Genomic DNA, 25,722 nt, shown 5'->3' with positions numbered 1-25,722 from the left:
TTGCCTCCCACTCCTTAGGCCCAGGAATTGTCCATCCAGAGGGCAGGGCTGTGCCCAGGACTTGGCAGTGTGACTCAGTGGGTGAAACTAGAACCTGAGCAAGATGAAACTGTTATATCAAAGAGCGAACCAGCCTGTGGCGTGTGGAGGATGAGGAGGGGTCATGTGAGGGCCAGGGTGGCGGTGTCAGATGGGGAACTTTGAAGCCTCTTCTCCAGGGAGCATGGGCCACTTGTCCTTGCTTTATAGACGTGGGAGCCCAGCTGCCTCATGTTTGTGCAAACTTGGGGCACAGGTAGGGGGTGATGCAGCCCGTCCTCAGGCCTGCATTGGCTGGGTGGACATTGGACGATAGCACAGGGACACAGGCCAGTGTGTCACCCATACAATGTGACATGCTCAGAGCTCAGGAGGGTCTTGAAAGAACAGAGCTTCTCAGTGGAGGCACCCTGACCATCACCCATTATAACCACCTGCACTGGTCCCAGGGCCACATGTTAGCCTCCTGGACTTAGTCAACGTGAGTCAGCTTGCAGGGCAGGCTGCCTGTGTGGGGGAGGGCTGGTTTCCCTGTCTGCAGGAATGACCACTGAAGTGTTGAGGCCTAGCGTAACTGACCAAAGGATGAACATGTCCCCAAAAGGTGACAGGGGGCCCAGAGTACAACTGCTGACTGGGGGCATCTCTGCTAAGGTGACAGCTCCCAACCCTGCACCTTAGCATTCCTAGTGGCCCAGAATCCCCTAAGCTGAAGCTGAGCCTTGAGGTCAAGGCCCAGGAACATCAAATGGAGGTGTCAGCTCCAAGCCAGGCCTTCAAGCTCAAGTGCATGTTGTGGTGTGACGCCCCTTTAACTGTGGCTGGCGCCCAGTAGCAAACAAGGAGGGAGGCAATTGTCCCTGGAGCATCGCATGGGGGCGGGGCTTGCTCAGCTTCACTCCCTCCCCTTGCCGTGTGTCTGATTTCCACTATGGAATAAAAAGTATAAAGTCACCCTTTCTTCTCCCTTGACCTAAATTCTATCCCTGAAGGATGACCCCCAGCCCAGTTGCACACACAGAGGCTGCCCACTGTGGGGAAGGGCAGGAGGCTCATGCAACATTGCTGATAGAATTTCGTGTGACTTCAGCCAAGACGCCACATCTCTCTGAGTGTTGGTTTCCCTCCTGGTGGCAGTGGGGGCTGGGTTGCAGAGACATTGCAGGGTATGCACAGTATTCAAGCCACAGTGAGCCCAGAGTGACGCTCTCCAAGTTCCCTGGAGAACTGCGGGAACAGTCAGGTCTGGCCCCAGCTCCCACAGTTGCCACGTCAACCAGGAGAGCCACCCGTGCTGGGGTGACAAGGGAGGCAAGAATGACTAGGAGCCCAGGGTCGGCTAGAGCTGAAAGGCCTGGCTGCCGGGAGGGCACCCCAGCTCTGGGGCCTGGAGGACAGCTGCGAACCTAGGAGGAGGCACCAGGCCTGGCTCCCGTCGTCCCCTGAGCGTGTCGCTCTTCCAGTGAGGAGTGGGTAAACGGCCATGTAGAACGGTCAGTGTGGTCACTCACTGCTCCTGTTGGGAAGAAGCCATGCTTGTGTGGACGCAGCTGCTCCTACCCAGCATGAAGCCCTGACAAAGTGCTCCTTTCCGATTTTTTTTAAGTGTGTTGGTACCTGCCAGAGCCACTAGGGGAAGCAGGGAGGTGGCAGGGTGAGCTGGGGTAGGCCTGGCATACACACCTGGAACCCCTCCTTCCTCCAAACCCCACATTCTGGCTCATATAGACTGGGATGGACTACTTCACAGGTAAGGAGACTGAGGCTGGGTCGGGGATGACTCTTGTGAGGGGCACTGGGCCTCAGGGGCCCCACAACCTGCTTCCCCTGATGCATGCTACCCCAGGACTCACAGCTGGTTCTGCTTCTTAGGGAGCACTGAGGCGGGGGACAGGCCTGGTCTGCAATGGTCATACAATGTACCCTACACACACACATAGGCAGCTGCCTAGCATCTTCTCATGGATTCCGGCCCTGTTGTGTTTGATTCAGGTGTTGCCTATAAACTTATGTGTTCCCAATTCTAGGTTCCCCAGCTGGTGGCTATTTGGGAATTGGAGCCTCCTAGAGGCAGTGTATTGTTGGGTGCAGGCTTATGGGTGTTCTAGCCAGCTTCCTCTTGACTTGGCACACTCTCCTACTGCTGTTGTCCACCTGATGTTGTCCAGGAGGTGATGTCCACCCTCTGCTCATGCCATCATTTCCCTGACATCATGGAGCTTCCCCTCGAGCCTGTAAACCAAAACAAACCCTTTCCTCCGTGAAGCTGGGAACTCCGCAAAGCAGCCTGGGACGGTGGACGTGAACTTCCCTTGGGGCTTTTCTCTGGGTGCCAGCGCTCAAGGTGCCTCTTGCAGCAAATAAAACATAGCTCTAGGGACCCAGCAGTGAGGGAGGGAGCACAGCGAAGCTGCAGCCTGCCCTTTCCAGCCCAAGTCTGAACCGCAGCAGCTGAAGCAAGAGCGCCGGCCAGGCCCCACACCTCCCACTCAGCAGGGTCCCGTGGACAGCTGCCCCATGGACACACACCAAGGCCCACAGTCACTTGAGTGGAGACTGACTGCTGGAGGCCTCTTGGTGCACAGCTTCATGGTGAGAAGACAGGGGCATCCTGACTGGCAGCGGGTGGCCTCCTCACGCTTCATCATCCCTGCAAGGCCCAGAGACACAAAGCAACACAAAGCTTGCCCAGCGCAGCTCAGAGCTTCTGCCCTCCGCCCTGGGGGGCATGGCTGGTAGGGCAGCTTGGGGCAGGATGCCCAGCCCAGAGCAGCTTGCTCAAGGGCAGTTGTGCTTCTGGACTCCCACTCTGAGGGCCTGTGACCATGGGTTCCAGATCATTCTACAGTTTGATTAGAGCCACAGGGAGATGCAGACACAGGTACAACCCCAGCAGGAGGGTTTCACTATAGCTTAGACATGAGCTGGGGGTCAACGTGAGCCCAGCGCCTGTGAAGCCCAGGGCTGACCCCACTGAAGTCAGAGGCAATTGACATCAGGAGGTCAGGGGGTTGTGAGCTCCCAGCTCTGGCATGGACTCCCAGGGAGGAGTGACATCAAGGTAGTCGTGGCTCAGGTCATAGGGATGTTGGCTGCCCCAGGCCTGGCCACACCCTCTGCACCCATCCTGTGTCTCCTTGGTAAGGCATATGCAGGCAGTGACACCTTCAGACGCCACGAGGCCCATGTGAGACCACCACAGTCTGGAGGCCATCTCTGTAACTTCTGATGCCTGGAGAGATGCCTGGCATGGGCGGAGAGAAGTTTCCCAGGTAGGACTACAGAAATATGCAAGTCTCTCCTTGGTCACGTTGGGTTTAGGGTCAGTTCGCCCCCTTGTGCTAGAACCTGGGAACTGCACCTGCCTCTAAGAGGTCCTTGAGGGAGCAGAGAGCTCCATTTCTTGCCTCTCCCTTCCTCCAAAAAGCTTGTCCAAAAGCTGTTCTTGCTTCACATGCACAAGCAGAACTTCAGTAGATATCTGTTCCCCTAGAAGTCACGGTTTTATCCCAACCATGCAAATAACCCTTCTACATGTCTGAAAAGTGGATGTCAACACCAGCCGTGGAAACACCTCAACTCCACACCCCAATTCTTCCAGAAAATGTAAGGAAATTGAAGATTTGACCTTATAGGCAATGGCTACTGAGTGCCCTTCTCTATTAGCCTGAAGGGCATGTGGGGGCAAGAACAGAGGCAGCTCACATTTCAATACTGGCAGATAAGTGGCCATGCCCCTGCCAAGGACCCCACTGTTCATCGCTGTCCCCACACTGCCCCAGCCCACCATCTGCTGGATACAGCATTGAGGCAGGAACCCTTGTCTGGCTCACCTGTCCCTGCTCAGCCCCTTGGGACTCATTCAGAGACAGACTGCTAGTGTAGGCTGGAAAGGAGCAGAGGAAGAGGGCCTCTCAGTATGGGGGTTTGCCTGCCTCTACCTCTCTGTGTCCAGATCTCTTGCTCTGCCCAGCTCCACTCAGCTCTGTGTAACACTCCTGCAGGCAGGTGTCCCCTGCAGCCCCTCCCCCATGCAGGCAGGCAGGCAGTGTCCCTGACAGGCCTTATCTGCAGCCCATGGAGCTGAAGGATCCTCCTCTACCGCTGTGTTCCCTGGGGATGCTGGCGGGGTCACTGTGCCCACACCCACGCCCTGATAGCCATGCCTTCAGTCAGCTAGGTGCTGCCTCAGGGTCATATTTCAGCTCTTCATAGCTGCTCTGGCCCCTCCTGACAGGCAGCCCAGATGGTGACGCAGGCCCAACATTCTTGCTCCCAGGGCAGTGAGGGCCAGGTGGTCACAACAGCTCCACTTGAGGAAGGATCCACAAGCAGCCCCCAAACCCATGCCTGAGGCTGCCCGAATGCAATGCCATGCCCAGCCCAGATGCCCACACACACGCTCACACTGTCATGGGTGCAGGTAAGGATCTAGGCACACGTAGTCACACTCACATCCTCAGTCTGCCACACGGACATTTCCCCCACCCTCACACACATGCATGCACACCCACTTCCACACTCACTCAGCTTTGCACACCACCTACTCACACACATCACACACGCACATTCACCTCACATCTTCTAAGAACACACAGCCATCTCGAGGAACAGTTCAGATTAAATCCATGTTCAGGAGAATTTCCTAAAGAAAACATAATCAACAAAGATGCTGTGCCACCCCAGGGAGGCAGCACTTACCTCGTTATGCACAGCAATTTAGCGCCTCGCTGACTAGAACTTTCTGTTGCAGAATATAATATTTGCTTTTCCTTCGCATCAGCAAAAGGCCCATTAAAGTTATTTCCTAAAACAAAGAACCATCTGTCCTCTCAAGGTAGATTAGGACACTGCCTGAGGCGGCTCAGTTTCCAGCCTCCAGTTTGGTGGCCTGTGTAGTCTGACCACCAAGGGAGCATCCTGGGTGTGGCTCCCCACTTAATAAGAACAGCACCTCCCTTATCTTATCCACTGCCCAAGAGCTGGACCTCTGAGTGTTGAAATTCAGGGAGCAGATGGCCTTTCGGATTTTCTCCACACCATTTCTATCCCAAACCTCAGGCAGCAGAGGTCAGACAAGGAAGCTAACAGAGACCAAGTGATTTCCAACCAGTAGTTTTGAAATAATCATCAATGTAGCATCTACTTCAAAAATGTTTCTTTGAAACCTACATGTTCACTTACCCACCTGAGAATTCCACCAAAAAAAACAAAAACAAACAAACAAAAAAAGCTGGGCAAGAATGTTCTAGAAACCATATCCACAAAAGCTGAAAACTACAAAATCAAGGCATCCAACAGAGGACAGATAAGCATTGTGTGCCTACGTATATACCAGAACACCACTTAGCATAGCTCATATCCTCCTCTGACAGTACATGACAGAAACCCAAGTGCCTTGAATCCCAGCACTAGGCTGAGGTAGGTAGGAGGACCACATGAGTTCGAGGCCAGCCTGACCCTGCCTTTAAAAAGAAAAGATTGAGAGATGGATCTACCTGACCTACACTGGAAGACTCAGAGGAGGATCATCCCTGAGGACTCAGCAAGGCTTGACTGGGACTGTGTCTGAGAGGAGGCTGCAAGGTAATGGGTGTGATCCAAATCTTGCTGGGTCGGAGCTAATGAGCACTTGGCTCTGTGGAAAGCCACTGGGGCACACACTGTACAAAGCGGCAAGGCCCTGCTCACAGGGAAAGTCGTAACTGGGAAGGCGCAGCTGAACAGAAGGGCCTCAGATCAACAGCCCACGTCCACATCCTGAAGAACTAGAAAGACAGGCACAGACTCAACCCAAAGCCAGTACAGACAGAAGTGACGCTGTGAAACCAAACACATGGCTGAAGCCTGACCTGAAAAGACCACCAGGCCTCCAGTCATGCCGACTTAGGAAGAAGGAAGTTCTTTGTCCCCGAGTGTACACCTTCATCCAACTCTACAATGGCTCACAAGTGAACTCCAGTCATGATGTCCCCAGTGCACAGTTCATCAAGCCCGTCAACCAATCACAGTTGAACTCCAGTCATGATGTCCCCAAGTGTACAAGTTCATCAAACCCTACAACGGGTCACAGTTGAACTCCAGCAGTGGTGGATTGATGAGCAATAAGAGAGATGGGTAGTTGGTCTGACAGGCGATGAGAAAGTGAGCAAAACACACAGAGTCAAGGTGATGGATGGGTCAATGCACGCATACTGGGAACTGCTCAGTGTTTCAGAATCCTCAAAAACTTGCCCATAGAATACTTAAGAGAAGACCAACAATAGTGCAAGATCATTCTGACAAGCTGTAGCTAGACAGTGTGCTTTCTGAAGCCGGAGGGATGGAGCTGGGCGCACCTGTCCACTGAACATTCGTGTTGGCAATTCTTCCATTGATGAGCAGGCCTAGTCCAGGTGCGTGAGCTACATCAGCAAACAGCACAATCTCTGCACTCCGAGAGGCTGAAGCATCAGGAGAGAGGCAACAAGCAAGCCTGGTCCTGTTCCATGGCCGTGTGGGTAGATAATGCTCTGGACTCAGCAATGCTCAGGCCTTGCACCTCCTGGGGCCCTTCCAGGAAAGTGCTTGTGCTCACAGCAGATAGAGCCTTCTCGGGGGTTTTCAATCTTGTACTCTGAATAGATGTACTTATCTCGGATAAATGACCCGCCACAAGGTCCTCATGAGCACTTCTCAAAACAATGCTTGGAAGCCACATGTAATCCACACTTTGGAGGCTGAGGCAGGAGAACTGGCATGAGTTCAAGCCCATCCCTAACTACAAAGTGAAGCCCTGTCTCAAAAACAAAACACACCAGTGACTTGGGCATTGTCATGTGTTGGTGGGAGATGGACTAGGAACATTTGGGGGAAACCCTGAAAGCCTGAGGTCTGGTTCACCACTTGAGCGGTGCAAACCAAGAAAGTAGATGCTGGGAGAGACATGTGCTCTGGGCCATGTCAGAGCCCACTTGGGAGGATGCCTGGATCTTAGAGGGGAGGGAAGTGAACCTGGACCGACTGGTCCGCTTCACAGCATGAGCGTGCCCAGGCCTCAGCTCCAGGGGAGTTGCCTGGTGGGAAAGGGGTCTGCCTGGGCCTGTCTCACATACTGCATGCAGGGGCATGGCAGGGCCAGACCAACATGCCCTTGACACTTGTCCTGAATAGCTTCACCCCAGCAGCTAGGGACAGATATGGGTCCGAGTTTCCATGTGGGTGGACACTGTTCATGTAACTGGAATAAACACTCTGTGCTTGATTGTGCCTGCCTTCTTTCCCTATCCACGAGGTAGTGTGCTCCAGGAGTCGGCTGCTCTTCATGGCTGAATGCTCTCCCGTTGATTGGGGAGGTTACGGTCACTGAAGTGAGCTGCCCACCGCAAGTCACTGACGTGATGAGTTTCGCAACAGGGGACGAGCTTATTCAAGAGGCAGCCAAATGTCAGATAAGAGGAAGTCCCAAAGCGCCTCCCGGAGGGTGGTCAGCAGGCGGGGGCACAGGAAAGGTGACCGGCGACTGGGAAGTGGGTGGTGGTCTGTGCACAGTCAAGCCTCATTAACTTTAATCATGACTGCAAAGGCTTGAATCTGAAACACACCCCTCCATTTTCATGTTTTGAACACTTTGTCCCAGTTGGTGGGACAATTGCAGGAGGTTCTGAATCTTTGGAAGTCTTCATCCGGGACCTGGGAAGGGCGTGCTTTTGAAAGCAGCCCACGGCTCCTCTGCCCCGGTGCACTGCGATGCGAATAGCCCCACCGTACTCTCCCGCTGCCACGAGCTGAGCCACTTCACCATGCCTGCCCCACATGATGGGCTAACAGCCCCTGACGCCATGATCTAAAGCAAACCTTTCCTCATATAAGCTGTTCATTTAGGAACAAAAAATAACCAACACAGAACACACACCTCCCAGATGGCTCTATGCCTCTCTTTAAAAGCAATGAGTTTTGAAAGCAAGTGACTAAGAGCAGGTGACACACGTCAGTTAGGTCAAGAGAAGCATTGCCCCACTCAGGAGGGAGGTCTTTTTGTGGCATCCACAAAGCTGCCAGTTCTTGTAGGCAAGCATGCTGTCATTTCTTGAGGGTGGACTCTATATTAATATGTCCGAGTGCTTCACAGTGCAGACTAAGAAATCAGAGAGTGGAGGGCAATGTAAGCCAGGAACAAATACTCCCTCAGTGGCCAGGTGCCCAAGTGGTGTATGAAGAACTGGGAAGTAATTCCTGTGGTGAGCGAGAACCCCTCAGGTCACGCCTGAGTCACTGGCAGAAAACAAAGGGTATGCCCAGCTGTGGCATCGGGCCTTGGAGACAGCATCTCTTCACACACCTGCACCTCAGAAACTCCTGCCCAGCACAATGCTGATTGGCTTGGGAAGATGGAGGCCCCAGAGTGGAGTGTGCTCCTCAGAACAGCAAGAGCCAAGGAAAGGTGGCAGCAGAGCCCACATATGTCCCCCATGCCACATGCCCATCATTGGCCCCTTATGCTGCTCTGATGCATTCATCCTTGCCTTATGCTAAATTTCATAGTGACGGGGACTTGGTCCACGACAATTTACTATTGAACCAATAACAGGTGTTTTCTATAATTTAGTACATCCACATACATGAACAAACAGAAGCAGCTGCGCCTGGAAAGCTGTCCGCCGGCCAGGAAGTCTCTGGGATGCAGAAATCTCAGGGTGCCTCATGAAAGGAACAGCTATGGGGTACACAGGCTCAGCTCTGTGCTGGTGAGGGCTACCCCAGCTGAAAGGAATCTGTGGCTGTAGGAAAAGCTTGTCGCCTGCCTGTGTGGGTGCACTATGCCAGGCCAAGGCGGCTCTTAGCCTTTGTACTATCTGTAGGGATGCTGGAAGTAAGCCTCTTATTCTGAGAAGCTCATGGGTGAAATGTCTTCAAAGGGGGGAAAAATCTTTCCATATGATAAGCAACAGAAATAAAGATAGATCCCATCCAGGCTAATAAGAAGACAACAGCAAAAGCCATTGACGACTTTTGTATGCATTTGTGTGTGCATGTATGTGTGTGCATGGGCATGATGTGTGTACACATGCATGTGTGTGGGTGTGCATGTGCAAACCCCAGAAAACCCATTCCTTGGGAACCTGGCCTACCTCTTTTGAAACAAAATCTCAACCCCAGTCAGCCTGGAGCTCTCCAATTAGGCTAACAGGCTGGGCCATGAGCCCCAGGGATCGTCTTGCCTCTGCCTCCTCAGAGCTGGATTATAGTGTGGGCCGCCACATCCGCAGTTTTTGTAGGTTCCAGAGATCACGCGCTGGTCCTCATGCTTGCATGGCAAGCACTGAACCACTGAGCCATCAACCCAGACCTTGGTAACAATTTTTTTTTAAAAATAAATGATTTCTTTTTTTTTAAATTTTATTTATTTATTTATTTGAGAGCAACAGACACAGAGAGAAAGACAGATAGAGGGAGAGAGAGAGAATGGGCACGCCAGGGCTTCCAGCCTCTGCAAACGAACTCCAGATGCGTGCGCCCCCTTGTGCATCTGGCTAACGTGGGACCTGGGGAACCGAGCCTCGAACCGGGGTCCTTAGGCTTCACAGGCAAGCACTTAACCGCTAAGCCATCTCTCCAGGCCAGTAACAATTTTTTTTAAATATATTATTTATTTATTTGTAAACAGAGAAAGGTACAGAGAGAGAGTGAGAGAATGGCACGTCAGGGCATCTTGCCACTGCAAACAAATTACAGATGTATGTGCCACTTTGTGCATCTGGCTTACCTAGATACTGGGGAATTGAACCTGGGCCATTAGGCTTTGTAAGCAAGTGCTTTAACCACTGGGCAATCTCTCTAGCTCCCCTTAATAGCAATGAAAAAAAATTATTTGGGGTTGGACAGATGGCTTAGTAGTTAAGGCATTTGCCTGTGAAGCCAAAGGACCTAGGTTCAATTCTCCAGGGCCCACATAAGCCAGATGCACCAGGGGGCATATGTGTCTGGAGTTCGTTTGCAGTGACTACAGGCCCTGGCGTGCCCATTCTCTCTGTGTCTGTCTCGCTTCTCTCTGTCTCTCCCTCTCTCTGCTTGCAAATAAGTAAAATAAAATAATTTTTAAAAATATTTTATTTATTCACTTGAGAGAGAGGGAAGAGAAGGAGTGAGCGCAAGAGAGAAAGAGTATATCAGGGACTCTTGCCACTGCAAAAGAACTCCAGATGCATGAGCCCCCTTGTGCATCTGGCTTATATGCATTCTGGAAATTGAACCTGTGTCCTTAGGCTTCTCAGGCAAGTGCCGTCACCACTAAGCTATCTGTCTAGCCCGTGAGCAATTTTTAACTAGCACATTTTGCACCTCAGTCACAGAGCAGGAAATAAGGCCACTACTGAGAAGCTTTTCTGATCTACCATGGTGTGTGCAGAACCCATGAAGAATGGTGGCTCTGGGCCAGGACACTCAGAGGACCCTTTCCTGCAGCACTCTGAGCTGCGCTGTGAGCTTGGACGTGACAATGTCTGTGCTGCTGACATGTCCCGAGGAGGCTGAGACCAGCACCCGTATAGCAGACTTAGAAAGCAGCAGGTGCCCTCCAGATTTCTTGGCTCAGCATGGCTGATGGAGTGCAGTGGCCAGGCCATGGCCAGCTGGCTACAGATTCTGCCCAGCATGTTCCTTGTACACACCAGGAGGCTCAGAAGCTCAGGAGAGGACCTAGCATTATTCTCCTCAAAGTTTTTTTTTTTTTTTAAATTTTTTATTTATTCATTTGAGAGCGACAGACACAGAGAGAAAGACAGATAGAGGGAGAGAGAGAGAATGGGCGCGCCAGGGCTTCCAGCCTCTGCAAACGAACTCCAGACGCGTGCGCCCCCTTGTGTATCTGGCTAACGTGGGACCTGGGGAACCGAGCCTCGAACCGGGGTCCTTAGGCTTCACAGGCAAGCGCTTAACCGCTAAGCCATCTCTCCAGCCCACTCCTCAAAGTTTTAATTGGGCCTCTGGTGATGAGAAAGAATGACATTCATGTCAGGGAAAGTCACTGCTTTATCTTGTCCTTTCTGGAAGTTTCCAATGCTTCCACCTATGGTGCTCATTTCTCAGGAATGTTCTTTGGGCATGCATACCACGATGACATACTGAAGCCTAATGTAAATAGAAAGCAAATCTGCCAGGTAAGCGCTTTGGGGAAGTTATGGGAATCTTCCTCTCCTGACCCACTGCCCCAGGCCCCTCTGCCCAGGGAGAATGCAGACACCCACGTGCCCCATGTTCACCTGTGGGAACATCCAAAGTTGGCAGAGAGGCCTCAGGGTGCTGTGAGTCCATCCCTGCCCTCTCACATCCTCTATGTGGCTGGGAGCAGCGGTGGGCTGCACACTGTCTCTGCATGCTGCAGCCCACTCCCCCCCCCCCCACACACGGGCAGCATTGCTATGGACTGCACTGTGAGGCCTATTGGACCTGCTCCAGAGGTCCATCATGCTGCCCTCGCAATGGCCTGCACAGAGCTCTGGGGAGGAGCCCAGGGGAGCTGTCAGTCCTGTCCTCCTGGCACAGGCACCAGCTCGCAGAGCCTGCCGAGTCTGTGTTGGGAACAGCCATCCATCATAGTGACCTCATCCTCACTCGATAAAGCATGCATTATTCCTCTTCCCCTTCTAAAATGCCTCAAGGGACCCATGACTGATAACAGTGCTTCTTCCAGGCCAAGAACATGGTGGGGGTGGGCAGATCTAGCAATTGTTGAGCACCCTCCCAGTGCTGGCCCCTCCCCAGAGCCCAGCTCCTCTGCAGTCCTACGAGCTCCTTCCCAGGCTCGGGCACCATCCTAGGTGCCCTGTCTAAACAGACACTCCCCATCACTGCCCACGGCTGCCCCTCTCTGTCACTTCTCAGTGTCCTGCCACTATACCAGCACACATGTACCTACGGTTCTCCCCACTCATGCTCAGCCCTCGCCCCAAGAATGAACCACACAATAAAGGTCCTGAACTGTGGGCACAGCCTTTGATACACATTGTCATAAAGACTCGTGACAACTCTGCTTAAATAAGAGTAGCTATCTCTAAATCAAATCATTGAGTAAAATCAGATTCAGAGGCCTGGAGAGACTTCTCAATGGTTAAGGTACTTGCTTGCAAAGCCTAAAGACTAGGTTTGATTCCCCAGTTCCCAGGTAAAGCCAGATGCACAAAATAGCTCATGCTTCTGGAGTTCATTTGCAGCAGCTGGAGGCTCTGACACACCCATTCTCTCTGTCTCTCTTCTCTCTGCTTGCAAATAAATAAATAAAGATATTTCTAAAGACAAGGTTCAGAGAAACGGCCAGCCTAAAGCTGGAACTTCAAGTTCAGACAGTGTACATCTGAGCCATATGTCATCAAATGTAGCATGAGAAGAACATGTCTCCTAGGCGGTCAGCCCAGGCCAGCTAAAGGAACAGGTGCCCTGTGGCAGACAGGATGTGACCCTTGGGTCAGAAACAATGACACCTTGTTACACCCCTCCATGCATCATTGGTGCATCCCCTTGATCTTTCTGAGCTCAGCCTCTTACTGGCTCATGCTCTCATCATCTGTGACTATCTGTGGGTTTCTTGCTAATCCTCAGTTCCCAAGGGGCAGAAATCTTCTCTGATTGATGCCTATATTTGCAGAGCAAAAGGACTTTTCCTCAGCCCATACAATTCCAAATGAGAATTATTGCATATGTTACACTATCAGGCATATTTGTTTCCCTAATGGAAAGCAAGTTCCTGGTAGTCAAAAACTATCTTATTCAACTCGGTTTCTTTTGAACTTAACACAGACATAGTCAGTAGTAAAGGGTAAGTGTTGGATGGACAGGTATAGGAGTGGATAGATGGGTGAGCAGACGAGTAGATGAGCAAATGGATGGAGGGTTGAGTGTATGGATAGAGAAGTGCATGGGTGCAAGTGTGGACGGGTGGCTGGTAGACAGGTAGATAAGTGAATAGGTGAGTAGACAAAAGAGTGGAAGTCAGTGCTCAAGTGCTTACGATTAAGCCTCTTTGCAAGGGTGTTTTCTAAAAGATATGTGGTGGTTTGAGTATAAACATCCTCCATTGGCTGCTCATGTGTTTGAGCAATGGAACCCCAGCTGGTGGTGCTGTTTGGGATGGCTGCAGAACCTCTAGGAGGTGGAGCCTTGCTGGGGGAAGTGTGTCACTGGGGCTGGGCCGGGAGGTGTTCCCCATGCTCGTCTCTTGCTCCGCTTCCTCTCTGCTGATGTGAAGATGTGGCCCTGGCTTCCTGCTCTGTCCTGCCATGCCTTTCCACATTGAGGGACCCTGTCCTTTGGAACTGTAAGCCAAATAAACCCCTTTCCTTCCATAAGCTGCTTCTGGTCAAGTACTATGTTCCAGCAATATGAAAGTAACAAACACTGGACCTAAGTGTCTTTGTGTAGCCCGTTGCCATAACTAACAAGTGGAGAACCTTTACCACTTATGGCCAGAGAGGTAGGATAGTGGAAGACGTTTCAGAGAGATATGAAACCAGTGGCTTTCAAGATAGAGGAAAGGGCCTTGGGCAAGGAGTGTGGCAGCCCTGGAAGCAGAAAAATGCAGGAGGAAGCTTCTTCCTTAGGACCCTCAGTGGGAAGAGCAAAGCTTGGCCAACACCTCAGTCTTTGCTCACTGAGGCCTGGGCTGGACCTCTCGCCTATGGAGTTTCAAATAACAAGCGTGTGTTGTCAAGCCACTACCTTTGTAACTTTGTGGTAGGGTGTATCACATAACACAAAGAAGGGGGCAAAGTACTTGAGGAGTGTCCCTGCAAACCAGAGAGGTTGGTTCTCTTCCTCTAAAGGGTGTTTGTAGACTAGTGATTACAGCCTAAGCCTCTCTCTTCCCTTTCCATATGTTTTATGAGTGTCACTGAACCGTGGTGATCCCAGGTGATCCCAGATGATCTCATCTCAGATGATCCCAGGTGGCCCCTTCATCTCAAGGTGCTTAGCTCCAGTGCCTCTGTATAGGTCAACCTCACAGGTTCTGAGGATCTGTGGCCACACCTTTCTTGGGGTCTCAGTTCAATGATGCATGCTGGATGAGTGTCACAGCTCTGCCAGTGGCATTTCTCTTGAGACTTTTACAGTGAGTCTCCCATCCTCCTTTAGTGTTATTTCCAATGACAAACTTTTTTTTTCATTTTTTTTTACTGGATCCATCCTCTTTAAAAAAATTTGGCTTGTGGCTACCTAGCAAAGAAGCAAAATAGAATGAGCAAAAGGAATAAAATGGACCCACCAGGGACTTGAGGCCTCCTGTAGGTGACTGGTAGAGCTTCCTCACAAGGTTGGAGGCTTTATGATGATAGCAGCCACAAGGGTCAGAGCCACACTGTCTCAGTAGCATCAGCCACCATTGTGTGCCCCAGGGCAGCCCCGGGTGGCTGTACTATTGCTCTGGGCCCGGCATGGTCACTCACACCTGATGCCTATGAGATTCCAGAAGCAGGTTAGAAGTGCAGGTGAGGTTGGGATGAGGCATGAGCCAGCCTGTTCTTCAGCAAATGCCTCCTTCCTGAGAAGCCTGAATGTGACCAGTGCCCTTTTTCAAAGATAAATAGAAGGCAAGGAAAGACTCTGTCCCACACACTCAGTCACCAACATGGGCCTCCTCCTACCATGGAGTCAGTGGGCAACTGGCACAGTATAAGCCACTGGGTATGGGATGTGCCCAAAGGCTAAGAGACGGAAGCGGGCACTTGCCTCCTTTGGACCATGGCCAAGAGCCACCTGCCTGCTGATGTGTCCCAGGAAATGGCTCCATGCATAGCTCCTGACACCTGGTTCTCTGGTTATGGCTAAAACTAAGGAATTCTGCAGCGTGGTAGGTTTCAGATCCCCAGGTGCCCAGGTGCCCAGGGTGGACAGAAGACCTGCCTGCTCCATGGCCTTGACTTTGGGCTTTAGAATCAGTGTTGGGAGTAAGTTTCCTCTGTCTTCTGCAGAAAACCTGTTGCTTTTTTCCCCACTCACCCAGAATATCCTAGGAGATCTCCAGGCAAAACCACACTCCTGTCCATGGGGCACATAAAACTGAAACAGCTGCTATATTTAACTAGAAACACATCCTGTTGCCATGACAACTTGTGTGCTAAATTTAGAAACCTCACATACCATAGGGTGGATACCACAAAGAGATCTGCTCATAATGCCTCCATCAGTCCTCCGGAGGGAGCTAGGTGCCGCCACCCCACTCCATCCCATCCCTGCAGCAATAAATTTCACACTGATGGCCTCATGAATGCATGAACTTGGACCCCAGTTTTCTCTGACCCCAGCCAGCACTGCTGGCAGGCTGAAGGATCTCTGTCCAGATGATTGGGGGCTCCTTCACCAGGAGCCACGACAATCCCACACTGTGCCCGTGCAGTGCCCCCCGGTTCTTTGCAGGGTGGGACTGCCCAGGAGTCACTGTGCTCCTGTGAAAAGCGGCAGTAAGCTCAGCGGCTCTTCAAGCTGGAGCTGGATGGGATCTCCTCTTTGGTGTGTCAGTGAGCTGTCTCTCTGGGGTGGATAGATATTTCTTTGTCTCCCCAGGGAAAGTCATGCCACAGGCCTGCACCACATTAGCCCTGTGGCTCACGGTATGAGGGCCGTAGTTGGTCCAGCAGGGCTCTGGGACGTCCACCTGGAGCTGCCGTAGCTCACACCCAGGTTTGGGGAGAACTAGCTTCGTATCTCCAGGGAAACCCTGTGAGAAGAGTAGGGTTACTGGCCCAAAGCAACACACGGCCAACTGTAAAAATAAAAACACAGTCCTGCCAAGCTGCCCCCACAGTGGACACGCGAGCAAGTGCTCCCACCAGCGGCATGCCAAGGAGTGCCACTGCTCGCTGCCACCTGGGGAGGCTGCATAGTGCCCCGTGCTCCAGTAGGCGTGCTTGCTGTGGCAGGACTGGGCCCTGTTCTAGAAGTCAAGGTCCTTCCCAGCCCTGGAGGTCAGATGCTGGGTTCCAAAATGTGGCTCAAAGAGTTCCAGGGTCTTCCTTGCTCTGCCAAACCTCTCTGGAAATGCCCTTACAGGCATATCCAGAGGTGCGTTTCCATTGTGATTCTAAACCCTGTCAGGTGGACAGTATTAACCATCATAGGAAGCCTAGGTTTTGAGGGAAATTTAGAGAAGAAAACTAGGCTTCCATTAAGTTTTGGGGACTCCACCAGGCTTTGGCTCTATCAAAGAGAAGAAAGGCCCTAGAAGGCTCTCTATCTGTCCAGTCAGGTGAAGCCAGCATCCACCTTCCAGGGCAATACAAAGTGTTCAGACCTGCCACAGCTCATGTTTGCGGAAGTGTGATCAGCTGTTCCTGAGCTTCACAACACCCAGTGTCGTCCTTGACATTACCAACAGTGAATTGCCAAGCTAAAACAAACTATTCTAAACATTCAACAATTGAAACAAAGGAGTTGATTCTATCATGTTTGAATGGAACTGACTCTCCATTTTCTTTGCAGGAAATAGTGTCATGCAATTACGTGAAGAGACCATCAAAATTATACAGGCAAAAGCTGCAGAGCAATAGGACAGGCCAGTGACCACCAGTGATGGATGAAGCTTCTCTGGCCTCTGATGCTTGGGTATATGCAGATTGTTAAGTATTTCTAGTGGTTGCAATTTTCCCCATTCCAAATAAGCATTCATATCTACAGCTCAGTGTGTAATGACCATTCTTCTCTTTTCCTGGCCAGGGCCCCAAGGGTGTAAGGTCCTCAGGCCACACTCGGCATCCACCCCATTCAGGGAAGGCTCTGTGCGCACATTGCTGCTGCTGCTCTGGTTGAGCGTGGGGGTGGGGAGGCAGAGGTAGGTGTGGGGGTCCTGTACAGCCTCGGAGGCCCCATGCTCAGGGACAGAGCCTGCAGGCCCTCTGTGCAGGGATGGGACAGCAGTAGCAGGAGGTTGCTTCTGGTAAGTGGGGTAGTGAAGACCTCCTCTGGTCTTTTTGGGGGGGTCTGTTTCTGGAGCCCCACAAACTTAGACTTCACTCATTGATCACCTTCTGATGCTCTGTAGCACCGTTGCTGAGTCGGACCCCCCACCCTGGGAGGAGAGGCGTGTGCCGTGGTGGGAATCACATGCCAGAACTTCACGGGAGAGATGAGGCCTCTGTGCAGCTTGCCTGGCTCCCTCCTGAACAGGAACTCCAGCAGTCTACTGCACCCATGAACCCGTGGCTCTATCAGCACGACCTCAGCACAGCTCGCCAGATGTGGCCTTTCAGAATGCAAAGTCACTGGCAATGATTCCAAGCAAAGGCTGCTTTGGCAGCGTCATGGTTTAATGTCACCAGCCTGACAAGCAGGTGCTCGCTGGGCTCTGACTGCACATACGACACCTCAGCCAGCGGGCCAGTCAGGGAGCATGCCAGCCTGGGGAGCGAAGTCCGTGTGATAAGCGCTCAATTCTCAGTTAATGGAGATTAACCGCCACAGCTGCTGAATACCAAGACCAACTGGCACTTGCTTGGCATGGACTCTGGGTCTGCAGAGACCCTCCCCACCAGGGTGCTGTGGAAATGTTTCATCATATAGTACACTAAGCTCTGAGTGCTTTAGAGATTTAGGAAAGCATCTAAAAGCCCTATGAGCACACCTACGGAGTAAGGATGGCAAGGCAGTGTGAAGGGGGTGTCGAGGCCAGGGGCAGCCGGAGCTCGGTTTGGAGTTTATGGATGCTATGAGGTGTAGACAATGCTTAACAAAGGCCATAAGAAAATCGTACTTCAGCCTGTGTGTGTGAGGATTAAATAGTGAAGCACTTTAAATAAAGACACCCTATATGAGTGAGAAAAGGTAATCCCAAGAGATATAAGGTTTTTGTACGAAAATCTCGGAGCCGGGAGTAGGCTGCTTCCGTGGGAGCTGTTGGCAGGAAGACCCTTGCCCCTCCCCCAAGGCAGTCTGTTGCCTCTGCTAGTTTGGGCACACCAGAGCTAAAGGCTAAGACCCTACTCCGGAAGACACCGTGTCGCTTGCTCTGATTGCAGGGCAAGCGGGAATCGAGCTAGGACTGAGGGGGAAGCCCCCTTCCGGCTGCTAGCGTCCACAGTGTCCGAAGGCGCTATGCAGGCTGCTGTGAGGGTGGAGTGGGAGGCGGAGGCCAGGGCAGGTTAGACAGAGGGCAGCGTAGGGTGCAGGACGACGGGATGCCGAGAAGAGCTGCGGCACACAGATGGCAGTGTGAGGCAGAGCCCGGCATGAGAGGGCAGTGGGCAGGCTCGGACTCCCTCACAGCTGGAACAAACACTTTCTCAGGTCTCAGCCCAGCCCGGGTGAGCTCACCTGCTCGGTCCTTCCAGGTCTACAGATAGAGGCTTGCACACAGTGAAAGCCTGCATCGGGGACACATCTGTGAACCGTATGTCACCTGAAAAGTGCTTGGGTGAGTGTTTTGTTTACTATTCCCACCACTGTGTTAAAATACCAACGTAGAAACCTAGAAGAGGAAGGATTGATTTGGCTCACAGTTTGAGGGAATGCAGTTCAGCTCGGAGGGGAAACCCTGTCTGTGTGAGTGAGCAGAGGGAAGTGTCCTCCGTGAGTGGGTGGCAGTTGTGGTGAGCACTTGCTCACACATGGACAGATGAGGAAGCAAAGAACACGAGACTGGGTCGGAAGAAAGGGCAGTCCATAAGACCCATGGCACAGTGTTCTACTTGTTCCAATGAACTCCCGAAGTGTGCCAAGGCTTCCTAACATGACACCCCCAGCTGGAATCGAGTGGTCATACCTGGGCCTGTAGGGGGCATTTCAGACTGAAACCATGACAGTCAGGCAGGTGTTGTTCTGAACTCTCCAGTGTGGATGTCTGTAGACACCTGACCAAGGGCACAGGCATCTGGGGCCAGGGGGGATACGCAGAGCCTTGCTCCACAAAGTTCCCCAGCAGCAACAGCCTAGTCCCAAGGGTCCCAAAGCCTAGTTAATTGTACGCTTAAAATGAAACCATGTTTTTCACCAGTGAAGATCCTCAACAGTGGACACTGCAAGCCTTATATTTGGCCAGCCAGGCCAAATGAGACAATGGGTGCAATAGTGGCATGTCTGTCATGGTGGAAACCAACTGCCCTCTAATTGGACTGAAGGCCCACTTCATGGGAGGGAATACATCCCTGATTCTGAAAACCTAAAACAGGGGTAGTCATGAGCCCTAGGGGTGTAACGTCTGCTGCTGTCTGGCTAAAAGTATATACCATACTTATTAAGTTGCACAGTAAGCACTTCTCTTAATGTTCATACCCTTATATTAATGCTACTGTCACTTTTGGTAGAGAATCTTGTCTTTTCAGATTGCAGTGACCTTGAGATGACTCAGAAGGCATCTTGGTGCTGGAAAGAAGTGACCAGAGTGCTTAGTACTGCAATATCTCTATCACACCTTCCAAGGCTTGGAGTCTATTGCAGAAGAGGTGGCGGAAAGAATGTAAGAGCCAAAGGAAGGGTAGGACTCCTTACAACATGCTCCTCCAGACAAAATGGCCTGGATATCCATGACCTCACAATACCTGACACTACCTACACAAGACCATCATAATAGGAGGAAAAGATAATGACATCAAAATAAGAGAGACTGATTGAGAGGGGGAGGAGATATGATGGAAAATGAAGTTTCAAAAGGGAAAGTGGAGGGAGGGAGGGTATTACCATGGGATATGTTTTATAATCATGAAAGTTGTTAATAAAAAAATTTGAAAAAATAAATAAATAAAAATTAAACCATGTTTTCCATAAAATACAATTTCCAATCTTTTAAAATTTATTTATTTATTTGACAAAGACAGAAAGAGAGAGAGAGAATGGGAGTGCCAGGGCCTCGAGGCACTGCAAACAAACTCCAGTCACTTGAGCCCCCTTGTGCATCTGGCTAACGTGGGTTCTGGGGAATTAAACGTGGGTCCTTTGGCTTTGCAGACAAATGCCTTAACCGCTAAGCCATCCCCCCAGCTCTCCAATCATTTTACACCTGTAAAGCACAACCCATTAAACACAACTTTGTGCTATTGATTAACTCTGCATCAGACTAGTCACATTCAGATGCTCTTGGTCTCTTTTGCTGTTGAGATCCCACGCCAGTGTTTTCCCAATCAAAGGTGCAGAATTATGGAACACAGAGGAAGAGGGTTCTGGGTCTCAGCTCCCTTCCCACCATGCTGAGGGAGATGGCTTCTTGCAGCAGGTGCGCATGTGCAAGGGTGGCTTCCCACCTTGAGTGTGGATGGCTCAGGGGAGACCTTCAAGCTTTTGGGGTAGAATTAAGAAAAATCAACTTCCAGTGTTAGAGAGATTGCTCAGTGGTTAAAGGCTTGCTTGCCTCTGCCATCTACATGAGGCTATATGAAAAAGTGACACAAGTGTCTGGTGTTCCTCTGCATGAGTAAGTTAAAAACAGAAAAACATTTCCACTGCTTTGCCACCTTTGCCTCATCCTGGACTCTCAGAGCTCATTCTTACCTTCTTTGTGCCCCATGGCAAACCTGGCAGACAGTGCTCGAGGGGAACTCCAGGGGCCATTAATGGACCCAGGACAGTAGGATAAGCAGAAGGCCTCATCTCTAGATCCTGACAACAGGGAGGATGGACAGGGAGAGCCTGTGGGCCTTGGGTTATAAGTGCACCATCAATAGAACTAAGCAAGAAGATGGGGGCAGCCTGATTCTAGTCTGCATTATGACTTGGCAAGAAGAAGAGAGGAAAGCAGGGAAGGATGAGCAAAGGGCAAGACAGGGGTTCAGCCCACAGCCAATCTGTTTCCAAGACAGGGGTTCAGCCCACAGCCAGTCTGTTTCCAACTTCCATTTTCTCACTGGACACTCCAAGCCTTCAGTGTCTCAGCACTCTGCCCGCTCCCACAAAAAAACCCACAAAAAATGAATAACAACAAAAACAAACAAACAAAAAACCCCACAGAGCTTTCTCAGAAAGCTCTGGGCCACACAAAGGCGACACCTGCTTGCAGGAGAGAGAAGCCAGATGGGGTGCCTATCAGTGTCTGCCTCTGAACTTGGGTGTCCTGTGACAAGGAGACCTCAAAGTGGTAGTGGAGAGGGTCCCCATCACGTGCCTCAGAACCACTGCCCCAGGGGCCTGAGAAGACTTACGGTCTCGGGCTAAGCCGAACCCCTCAATCCCCAGTGTGAAGTCCTGTGTTTATCAACCCTAAGCCCAGAAAATCAGATCCCCAAAAGGAGCCGCGTGTGTCTCCTCCGCTTCCTGTGTGCTGTGCGGAGGCCGTCGCCAGTGGCGAGTGGCACAGGGCTCCTCATCCTGTGACGGCCACGTGCAAGGCACAGGAGAAAGGCCTGCAGACACGTGGGCAGCGCGGCTCTCTAGACCTGAAGCACCACGAGGCTGACTTTCCTAAACGCACAGCAGGCCTGTGACAGTGGAGAGACCACAACGTCTCCCGGCGGCTCTGCCCTCCCGCGCCGCCTCCGCAGAGCCCGCCGCCACAGCTCTTCCGCGGTGGAGGCCCAGCCCTGCCTCCCTTGCCCACTCTGCTCCTTCTCACCACCGGCTATAAATCTCTTTTCCGTTCCCTTTTATTGTTCCAGTGTGTGCCGAGGGGAGAAGTCATGTCCCATGCTATCTGTCTGTTAGCTACAGAAGTCTTAGCGTATGTCAGGGATCCAGCATGGGGAGTTTCTCTCAGGCTAGGAGAACTTTGCCTGCCCAGGATAGAGCCAGGAGCAGGCAGGAAGGAGGCATTCACCTAGGGAGCCAGGTGCAGCCCCTGTAGAGCTTACTCTGGGCTGGTCTCTTCTTGGAGCTGAGACCCCACAAGAGTCCATGATAATGGGGTGAGTGTGCCCCAGTCATGACTAGGATTGGGGTCTTGTGTGTGTCCCAGGAATGCACTGACCCTCCTATATGGATGAGAACAAGGGAGACCACAAGCCTGTGTCTGGCATGGACACTTTTCTGTGGATGAATATTGAGTGGACGAGGGCTTGGATGGGTGCTCCCACCAAACTGTCGTGGACCAGGATCATCACAGGTGTTCTGAGAGCTTCTGCAGACGAGTCTAGTTCAGCACTGGTGAGAAAACCAGCCAGAGCTGGTTTTTGTTGTTCTTGCAGAGAAGCACTGGCCTGGCAATATGACCTGATGGAGTCATGACAGGAGCCTGTGGAGTGAGGTGCAGGAAAGGGAACCGGAAACCAAGCAAGCAGCCCCAGAACTGTGCAGGGCAGACATGGAGAGGGCACTCGGGCTCCGACTCTGACGGCCTGCTCCCACCACGCTCTAGGAAAGCTGTCTGGCCCCTGTCCCCTTGGGCCTCAGCTGGAGATGGGCTACTTGGGACAAACCCGTGCCTCTGCAGGCACCCCAGTCCTCCCTCGGCCATCCGCTGCCCCTGTGCACAGAGGCACAAAGCTGCTCTCGCCCACTGGTGCTTTCAGGCTGGGAGTTGGGGAGGCAGGGTCTGTAGGACGCTCTACCAATGGGGCTCAACCCAAGCAGCCTGCCTCTGCCCACTGGGCACACCGAGGCACATGCCACATCCTGGCTGCACCACCGAGTTGCTGGTTGCTTGTCGACATGTGTCATGACTTGAAATCAGCACCAAGAGCATTTCCCATATCAAAGCCGGGCCTGGCCAAAAGGAAAAGAAAATTTCTGTTTATTTTATTTTATTATATTTTACTTATTTGTAAGCAGAGAGATAGAGAGAAGAGAGACAGAAAGAATGGCACACTACTTTGTGTATCTGGCTTTATGTGGGTACTGGGGAGTCTGGCCTGAGGCATTAGGCTTTGTGACAGGCTGGCAAGGACACGGGGGGGGGGCAGGAGATGGTGATGGCTCTTCCACACTGGCCCCACCAACACCACCCCTACGTCCAGTCGCAGTGGTCAGTCCATGTGACATGGCTCTGGGGTATTGAAGTCTGCAGTATTATGACGGCTCCCACTAAATGTCAGCTGACAGGATCTAAAGTCACCTAGGAAATAAATCTAAGGACATGTCTGTGAGAGAATTTCTGAATTAGGTTAATCAGGGTGGGTCTTTCCACCCTGAATATGAGGAGCACCATTCCATGGGCTGGAATCCCAGACTGAATTTAAAGGAGAAATTGAACTGAGCCCCAGCATCCACCCCCTGCTTCTTCACCGTGGACGGACTATGACCCTGAAGTGTGAGCCAAAGTAGACCCTTCCTCCCTTAAGTTGCTTTTATTCTTAAACCTTGATTTGTGAGAGAGGAAGAGAGAAAAAGAGAGACAGGGAGAGATAAAAGCACACCAGGGCCCCCAGCCACTGCAAAAGAACTCCAGACCCATGTGCTACCTTGTGCATCTGACCTACATAAGTACTAGGAAATTGAACTTGGGTACTCAGACTTTGCAGGCAAACCTTAACCACTGAGAAATCCTTCCAGCCCCCTTAAGTTGCTTTTGATAGTTTATCTCAGCAACAAGAAAAGAAACTGGTGCAAGTAAGTGCCTTGGGGTCTTGGAGAGATAGTATGGAACCCAATCTGTGTGTCAGACGCTGAGTAGGGATGGATTTTCTCCAGCTGATACGTAAGCTTGAGGGACAAGTGTGTCACAGGGGCTCATCCACATCCCATGACTCTGCTGGGCTATTGAGTGAGAGGAAGGAGCCAGTCTGAACCAGCCACCATTACTCCTAGAAACCTCCACTACCCCAGCCAAGGTCATAGGTAAAGATCCTGGGACAATGCCACACGTCCAAGCCGCCTCTCATCTTGGAAAATGACACTGGCCTTGTCACGTGAGCTCAACTGTTACCCTGTGTCTCACTGCAAGCTAGCCTATGAATCATACACCCACTGCCCTGAACCACACAGCAGAGTGAACAAAGTCTCACTACCCATGACGCCATTGGCATCCCAGATGCTCTGCACCCTCCTGCTCTGGTCTCTTTTTCCTCCCTGGTTAGTTGACCCCAGGGGCCCTCTCCAGCACCCCTAGGACACAGCTTTTGTGTCCCTCAGTCCCTGTGTATACTAAAAGGGACTCCATGCCAGCCTTATAGCACACAGGGCCCCACTTCCCACCTCTGTGGATCCTGAGGCCACACATGCCCACTTGTGTCCCTATGCACCTGCACCTGGAGGCTTGGAAGTAACTTCTTCCCAGGGGGAAGGTGGTCAGTGTAAATGCCATTCCTGCACTGTTGTTTCTAGTGGCAACTTGTCATAGCAGCCCTCAGGCAGGGACCTACGGGAGTGAAGCCGAGCCGGCCTCCTGCAGACAGCGAGGCTGGACATCCACTTCAGGGCTTTTGCCCTTTCTAATGGAGTTAATCTCAACAATCCACTTAATGTAATGTTTGGCAACAGATTTTAGTTTGCAATGAAGCCTTTCAGCACCCTAGCATTGAAGCAGCCCTGAAAAGCCTGCAGTTGTTGGAAAATTCCATGACACTTGACTCTCCATAAAGCTGACAGGGACTAGGTAGGCTGTAGTAATGGCCTACAGCCCATTTGCCATTTGCCATAGGACTCTGCGCAAGCCTGGTGCGACACTTTGAATGTAAAATGTCTCCCATAGCCTCATGTGTTCTGTGACTAAGCTTCGTATTTGACCTCCTATTGATGGAGCCTTTGGGAGGTGGAGCCTCGGGGTGTTACAGCTTTCCACCAACAGCCAGCTCCGCCACTTCCGCTCTGCTGCTGCTGCCTGGCTGCTGGCTCCTGCCCCGCATTCCTTGCCTTAGGAAATCTTCCCCCTTGAAGCTGAAAATAAATCCTTTCTTTCCATAAGCTGCTCGGGTCAGGTATTTTGCTCTAGAAACACAAAAGTAACCACTACATCGGAATTTTTGAAAATCATAAGACCCAACTTCCTGCGAACAGTCCAGCATCTGCTTTAAGAAATTAGTGGTTATTCATTTGAAACTGGCCAAAAATCATAAGACAGCACGTGCAGCCATGGACGGCACAATGATGTGTTCTCCATGAAGCATGTCTGTTCATTTAGATTGGTTCATTCTTCTAAATCATTGCGCTAGTCAACATTCTCAGCCTCCATTGTATATGCATGAGATGGAAAACGTGGCCCAGCCTGGGCTCTCTTAGCAGCAGGACTTCACGAACACTTGAGTCATCAGCTCGTCAAGGATGCCAGCGGCACCCTCAGAGAACAGCTAACTCCAACCAAGATTCCTGCTTTGGCAGTGTAATTCATGGCAGCAGGGTGATGCCTTGAGAAATGTGTCCTTTTAAGTGAAAGTTCTGAGGTTACTGTGGGCACAGTTCAAGTTCTGAAGAAAATTCCACTTGAGAGCCGGGCGTGGTGGCGCACGCCTTTAATCCCAGCACTCGGGAGGCAGAGGTAGGAGGATTGCCATGAGTTCAAGGCCACCCTGAGACTACAGAGTTAATTCCAGGTCAGCCTGGACCAGAGTGAGACACTACCTCGAAAAACCAAAAAAAAAAAAAAAAAATTCCACTTGAAAGACAGGTAATCATTCTGCAGGACCCTGCCCACTGGCATACAGCATGCTGGGGACACCTGTGCCGAGTCAGAAAGACTAAGGATGAGAAACTGGAGCTGGTCATGGTGCAGATACAACTCAGAATTCGATCAAAGAGCTGCAAGAGTTACCAACTGGAATAGAAGTTACTGCCATCAAAATTTAACCGTGTATGTACAGTCTAGAGATAAAAACACACAGAGAGAAAAAAGAGGGCGAGAGAGTTACTGTGAGCGATTGTCTCCAG

Source organism: Jaculus jaculus, chromosome 4, assembly GCF_020740685.1.
Source record: "Jaculus jaculus isolate mJacJac1 chromosome 4, mJacJac1.mat.Y.cur, whole genome shotgun sequence".
Classification (NCBI taxonomy): Eukaryota; Metazoa; Chordata; class Mammalia; order Rodentia; family Dipodidae; genus Jaculus; species Jaculus jaculus.
This window is presented reverse-complemented; position numbering follows the sequence as displayed.